Raw genomic sequence first — 7,869 nt, forward strand, 5'->3', positions numbered from 1 at the left:
TGAAGCTTTCGTGACTGCAAAGATTCATGCTCTTAGTTTTTTCGGTAAAGTCACGTAGGTAAAAAATGCAATTAAAATTAATAAAATAATAAAATAATAAAAATCACGACGTTTCGGAGACAACACAAGTCTCCGTCATCAGGTGGGACCGTCACAGCCAGATTTGCTGCATCAAGTGATGAAATTAAAATTAATAAAAATAAAATAATAAAATCACGACGTTTCGGAGGCAACACAAGTCTCCGTCATCAGGTGGGACCGTCACAGCCAGATTTGCTGCATCAAGTGATGAAATTAAAATTAATAAAAATAAAATAATAAAATCACGACGTTTCGGAGGCAACACAAGTCTCCGTCATCAGGTGGGACCGTCACAGCCAGATTTGCTGCATCAAGTGATGAAATTAAAATTAATAAAAATAAAATAATAAAATCACGACGTTTCGGAGGCAACACAAGTCTCCGTCATCAGGTGGGACCGTCACAGCCAGATTTGCTGTATCAAGTGATGAAATTAAAATTAATAAAAATAAAATAATAAAATCACGACGTTTCGGAGGCAACACAAGTCTCCGTCATCAGGTGGGACCGTCACAGCCAGATTTGCTGCATCAAGTGATGAAATTAAAATTAATAAAAATAAAATAATAAAATCACGACGTTTCGGAGGCAACACAAGTCTCCGTCATCAGGTGGGACCGTCACAGCCAGATTTGCTGCATCAAGTGAGTAGGAGGATGTTGTGAGTCGCGCTGTTTGCTGCCGCTGTAGTGCAGGGTGACAGGAGGGAGTCGTGCCGAGAATCATGCGCGCGAGAATGATGTGTTCCTGTCACTCCTGGCTCCTGTGACCCCTAGCCGCCGAGCGACGCGACAATGAGCCGCAATGTAAAGAAATGTAATCGTTGCCTGAATAGAATTGTGACCCTGAATCGTGAAAATGGGTTGAGTTGCAAGGGAGAGTGAATCGACACAGGCATAGGAGTGATAAAGTCTTGACAATTATGCAAATTAAAGTTTACAAAAATTTTATTCAAAATATGTTGTAATGTCCAAATTTATTTGGCCCAACATATTCACGATATTTTCTGCATCCAGTGCTGGGTTAACTGTGGCTGATGATGATGATGCATCTAATTCTACCTATGACCAAATTTAGCTCAAATGGGTCCACCCAATCTCAGCAGCTTGAATCCCTGCATAGAGCTTTAATGGGTGTCCACCAGGCATAACACAGGTGTTACAGGTTGCTGTGGGTCTACGTTGTGGACAGCGGAGGGGAGTGCAACAACATCAATTGTTGTACTCTACTATGCTCCCATGGTTATTGCTTCCCGCCTTCACCAACCCACCACTGACCAAGGGTCGTAAAGATAAAGATCCCCCGTAGAGCCTTAACAGACTGTTGGGGCAAGTGCTGTTTGCGAGCACCTACGAAGGCTGGCACGGCACACGAGGGGGTAGGTGGCCAACACCACGCCCGGCCGCCTTTGTCTCCCCAGTGGCGATGTTTATATACAACACCAGGTACTCATTTGAGGCTGAGTCGACCTAGGGGATGCCCAGGACCGGTTCAGAGAATCATCACTGGTGTCGGCCGTGAGCGGGAAACGAACCCGGGTCGCCGGGTTCGTAGCGCAGCGCGCTAACAGCTGCGCCACCACTCCCATGACCCACCACGATGACACACGTGGTGAGGGGAGACTCTCATTCAGCAGTGGATTGACAAAAGTGCAGTACACGTACATACATTGACTCCATTCAATATTGCCTTGAATAGACCACAATAGTGCCTCGTAATTGGTTTTAATTTTTTATTTGTCACTCTGCTGTCATCACAGACGTTCTACTTCACTAATATGATCACATATTGCACAGACTCAATACAATTGGAAATGTAAACAGCATACAGTGCAGTAATACAACATCATGAACACGATAATTAATACTGGCTGTACACGTTGAAAGATCAAACCATTTTGCTCTCGATTTTTAAAATATGATGTCATCACCATTACCAGTCTAATTCCTTCACCTCAACCATCATCAAAAAGATAAACGCTATCTACATTCAGATAAAAAGACACATTTTTTTCACTTCAGTCATCTGTTTTTTTTTATCATTGCTACCGTTATCGCGAACATCTTCGCTTCAATCGTTGTACAGGGTGAAGAAAGCACGGCACTTTGTTTTAAAGACAACACCTACAAATTATGGAGCCCTAATTGCCGCCACCACCACCACCATCCGCCACCATTTCCAGATCGCCTGCCCCGGAACGGCCACTTCTAAAGCATCGCTGGGCCATGCGGCTACTGCCGCAGCTGACCGCCGTGTCAATTGGAAGAAAATTACGGCCCCGTAAATGTTCCCGCTGGCAGTTAAAACGGAATGGGGGCAGAACGCACGGACCGTGCCCGCAATGGGGGTGAGCTCTTGAGTGGGGCTTGTTGTTGTTGTCCAGGGAGGTGATTCATTAATCTGGCGTGGTGCCAGCTTCATTAGGCCGCGCGATCAGACACCTCGCCGCATTCCATGCTTAGGCCGACCAAGTTGTGCGCAGTGGTGGAGTTTGGCTCTCGGGGGGAGTGTCGTCCCGGGGTAGACGTGAGAACACGAGGCTGCTCTCATTTGGTTCTGGGATAATTAATTGGTCGATGAATCAACGGCATTTTTTGTAATCGACTCACAGTTGTTTTGTCGTTGTGGTCCCATTACTCGAGTACCCCCTTTAAAAATGACTGCCGCCCCAACGGAAAGGCGAAAAAAACCTACAATCCATGCTCAGCGTGGCAATGGGCTGATCATATCGATGATTGCCACCAAGCTCCCGCCCATCACCTCCCATCCAGCAGCACAAGTAAAGAACAGAGGCGAGAGAGACTTCCACCCCCCACCCAACTATTTTTGTGTTTTCCGATGAGTTGAACAACTGAGCTGATCATCGATCGGGGGAGATGATTGATCACATTTGGTGACACAGGAGTGTTATATGAGGCCACCCCTCATCGAGATGTTCCGAAATTGAGAAAAAATGGTATTCGCGTGCAAAAAAAAACAAAGGGGAGTTGAGCTGCCTCGGCACGGATTGGCACGTCGTGGTTTTTACTCCGATGAAGAGCGCTACCTCGGGAGGTACACAGCTACGCTTGGGATGGAATTTAAATGTCGTGGGGCCCTATGATTCCCGGGTGGTTAGGGAGTTCTGCTGCACTATTATGCACAGAGTGTTCGCCACAAATGAACCACACTACCACGCTGATTTCGTCAAGGAGCATAGATCATCACCACGCAAACTCTGGTCATCCTGGCAGCAGCGGCTTTGGGCTTGACCGTCGAACAAGGACGGTCGCCACGTCGTGCGGCGCATTCAGATGCGCTTCTGCTGCCGTCTGGAACGCTCTTCCTTACGATATTAGGAATCCACTGGAGCGACGCACTTTTAACTCTAGATTGAAAAGTAATTTCCTCAGAACTGCTTTTTGTTGTTTAGTTTGTTGTCCTTCCTCCGCACCGACGATTCGCACGGTTGGCTAAGTACGGTGCGAAAGAAGTTCAGCACGCCATATTCTGCAGGATTATAAGATGCTTCGGAAAGTAAGATGCACCCTCCAACTTTTGCTTCAAAATAACAATCCGGACAATGCGGTATATTTAAACCTACCTCGCTACTAGCCGCCGACTCATTCTACTGCTGAGCCACGCGGCCGGCCTCGTATCGTACGTCTAGAAAAAATACATTGGAGGTGTCTGGACCGCTGTTCTGTGCGGAGATGATGTTTGGTGCCGAGGAACGCCTCTGTTGGCTAGGCCAACCAAAGGATGCGAAGCCCTCCCTGCCAGAACCGATGGAGGAGAAAGCCGATTTCAGGTTGAAGGTTGACCTCGCAGAGGGAATAATAATAATAATCATCCAAATTGAAATGGACGTTAAATTTAGACACGGGAAGCGAGAGGTGTTGAAATAGATCAATGCGACTTTGGGGGACTGGCGCTTAATGGGTTTCGCTCACGACAGGTCACGAGCTGCTCTTGCGACTCTCCAGCCGCAATTAATCCAGCTGTGCCGAGTGACTAACGAGGGCCTAATTAGTCGAGTATAAATGTGAGCGGTGAAGCGGGGCCACCGTGCCTACGGTTTTTAAAAAAGATCAATTGCGGGCACGGTTTCTCCAGAGTGGTCTTTGCTCTCGGCGCTGGGTAAAGTCTCTCCGAATGAGATCTATCGTAAAACAAATAAAGAAAATCCTCATTTCAAATATGATGCCGAGTCAATTATTTTACTTAAACCTGACGACACCTCCCCCCCCCCCCCCCCCAGGTAGAGTTAAGTTCATCTGGAATGAGAAAGCAGTTCAGATTGAGACAGCAGCCCTCGATGGTGAAAACGACCGGGTACAGCTGTGGGCCACGTTTGCCATCTGTCAGTGGTGACACGAAGCGACAATAATCCTAGCTTGGCGTTCGGAGTATCTGCCTCGTGACACAACTGCTTTTTGTAGGACACAGAGATTGGGCGATTAGACGGAGTAATTTGATTAAAAAAATTAAACACGCGTTAATCTGCATTTAGTAGAGTTACCACACTGGGTGTGGCTAAGATAATTTATTAATGGTAAAGGTGCAGCCCTGAAAGTAGTTCTTGCTTACACCACTGTTGGCGGATGGGCCTCCACTAGACAAAGCTCTAGAGAGCCCCTCTATAGGGTATTTTGGTCCACTCTTTCACGTTGGCATGTTGTGGGGTAGCGTATGAAGTACCCACACTTTACCCCACCATGCACAACCTGCTGAGATCAGCCACGCCGCGGTGTACCCATTTATACTGACGAGTTGATAGAGGCAGGGGGATTTAAGAAACTTGCACCACTATTTCAACCATTGCAGCGGTAGGGAAATGTATATTACCGCCGACTTGTTTCTCAGGCGCTCAAGCATACTTTTGTAAGGCGTTGTTAATAAGTGCGGTCCATTCAGATGGCCAAGTGAAACCCACTCAAGCTACAGAAACGTGGTTCCAGATCATCAGGTGCAATGCAAGACCCCATGCAGTTTTGTCGGCCGCAGAACGGCGAACACGAGCGGAGGCTGCTTTTCCAACTGCGTGAAGCCAAGCCGACGTCAGACATCGGATTTGTATGACAGCATCACGTGGCGTTCGTCTCGGAGGACAGGCATGGGGCCCTGCTTGAGAAGGGACTGCTCCTCCTCCCCTATTGAGCCCGAGCTCCCTGCTGACCGCAGTGTCGCCAGAAACTCAATAATGCTCAATCATCTTCTTGGTTCTTTCGGTAAAGTCACGTAGAAAGGAAGTAATAAAATAATGAAAATTAAAACATAATAAAATAATTTTCACTACGTTTCGGCCAGAATGCAAGCAGCCGTCCTCAGGTGAAAACCAGGTCTGTCGAGGCGACAGCGTCTGAATGAAACAGCACCATGCTTGGAGCATATATTTAAGCTGGGTTGGAAGGGGGGGAAAGGGCGCCTTGACAAAATAATTTGCATATCAAGAGGAATTTAGCATATTTATGGGAAATGCAGGTATGTGATTAGTACTACTTATGCCCGTGCATTATGCAGGATTAGCAGCATCAAAAGGAGGGGATATGGGAAATGCAGGTATGTGATTAGTACTACTTATGCCCGTTTATTAAGCAGGATTAGCAGTTAGGGGAAATGCAGGTATGTGATTAGTACTACTTATGCCCGTGCATTATGCAGGATTAGCAGCATCAAAAGGAGGGGATATGGGAAATGCAGGTATGTGATTAGTACTACTTATGCCCGTTTATTAAGCAGGATTAGCAGCATCAAAGGGAGGGGATATGGGAAATGCAGGTATGTGATTAGTACTTCTTATGCCCGTGCATTATGCAGGATTAGCCGCATCAAAGGGAGGGGATAGGGGTAGCATTAATAAAGGAAAGGAGTGTGACTTTACCGAAAGAACCAAGAAGATGAATCCCTGCAGTCACGAAAGCTTTAAATCGAAATGCTCAAGCAGTCTTAACGAGCCAGTCAGAGGCAGCGTTCGCTTGCTTCCTGCTGCTTCCCACAACTCTCCAAGTCTGCATTTGGATGTTTGGGAAAGGGAATTCCCGCTTGCCGATGATGTGCAAATTCCACGTGTTAAAAATAAATGTTTTGGTTTATCTTGCAACTTGGCCGTTTGATCTCAGTGCCAATCTGTGGCCATTCTTGTATTATTGGACATGCTTCTGCTAAAAAAAAACAATAAATACACATTCCACCGTTGAAACATTAACATTTTGTGATAATATTGATGATGAAACGACGTTCCTTTGAAATGTCTCACTGTTTTCAATAGTTATTTTTCTTTTTACCTTGGCAGTGTCGCTGTGTGGAGGGATTTAGCAATAAGCACAACGCCTCTGCGCCTGAGAAATGACAGTCAATTGCATCAGATTCCCTATTCCCCAGCTCCTGTCAATTTCATGCGATTCCACTTTGATTTCTCCAGCGAATGCTCATTTATCAATGTGTGTCAGCAGAAGGCAATACCAGTCTGGGGCAGAGGGTCTCCTGGGAGCGGATGGTATTGGTGGGGAGGCCGCATGTGTAGAGCAGGGCGGAGGAAGAGAGGAAGCTAAACACAAAATACTACAGCATAGTCAGGAGAGCGAGGTGCCTGCGGTGATGAGCGACTGTCATCAATGAGCATCGACTCCGGCACTTTTATGCCCCCACTTTTCAATGAACCACGCAACTCGAGTTTCCCCGTCCAAAACTCCACTTCCATATTTGTAGGCTTACTTTGTGTTGGCTGCCAATTCGGGCAGGTGCCTGGACTGTATGGGCTGATTTCGCATCATTATGCTGCACTGGTTTAAATTTTACATCAAATTTCAGTCTGAGTGGACGTATTATACATTTCTGGGAAATATTTGCCTAACTAATGTGATAAAGCTACTAACTCGAAACATCGTGGAAACACCACTTATTTGATTTGCACCAGCTCGATTTTGTCCATCAACTCAGGGTTCTGGGAGAGATCAGGCCAAATTAGGCAGAATCAGGCCAACTTGAGTGCACTCGAGTCCATGAAAATGAGATATTAGATTGCCACACAACAATTTAATTCAGAGTCAGCGACTCTGAGTAACATTGGACTCGCCTCAATACAGGGAGTGAAGTTTGGACTTTGCAGGTTACCCAGTGTATCCGGGTTACACGGCGTAACAAGGCATTGTTAACCATGCCTGCCTCTGCACTGTCAGTCAAGCAGCACAAGGCCACGCAAATTGCGTACCGATTGAACTCACGACCCCCCCGCATCTCTTTGGAAATGCTCCCAAGGAAAAGTTTTTTTCCGTAACCGCACTTCGAGATGCCCCTTTGGATGGCCTTCGTTTTTTTTGGACAGATTACACGGCGCCGGCAAATCGAGCAATCCGCCGGTAATTTGTGCTCGCCGGAGTCTGCCACGGCACACACGGGTTGTAAGCATCGATTACGAGCGTCTCGTTACCACTGAACACCGTCGCATCCCACCTTGTGCGCCACTGGGGAGTCTGCTCCATTTTCCGACGCGTTTGGAAGTGTTCATCCGTCCTTCCGGAGGTTTCCGGCGTCTTAACACGGGCCGCTGCATTTTTCGGGTGTCTCTTTTCACGAAGCTTGCCGGATATTTTCACGAACCATCATTTATTTTATCTTTCAACGAACGAGCATTCGCCTTGCTGGAAATGTGAAAGCCGCTGGCAACCGTGCTGCAGGCGGCAAAGCTACGAGGGGTTTTAGTTTTTTTGAGGTCAGCCAAGTTTTGGACGTTCGACGAGACTCATGAAACATCGCGGCAGCGGCTGAGAAGGTGACTGCTCTGATGACAGTCGCCCGAGTGAGTAT

Source organism: Lethenteron reissneri, chromosome 5 (genome assembly GCF_015708825.2).
Source record: "Lethenteron reissneri isolate LAM-NWPU_2019-01 chromosome 5, ASM1570882v1, whole genome shotgun sequence".
Taxonomy (NCBI): domain Eukaryota; kingdom Metazoa; phylum Chordata; class Hyperoartia; order Petromyzontiformes; family Petromyzontidae; genus Lethenteron; species Lethenteron reissneri.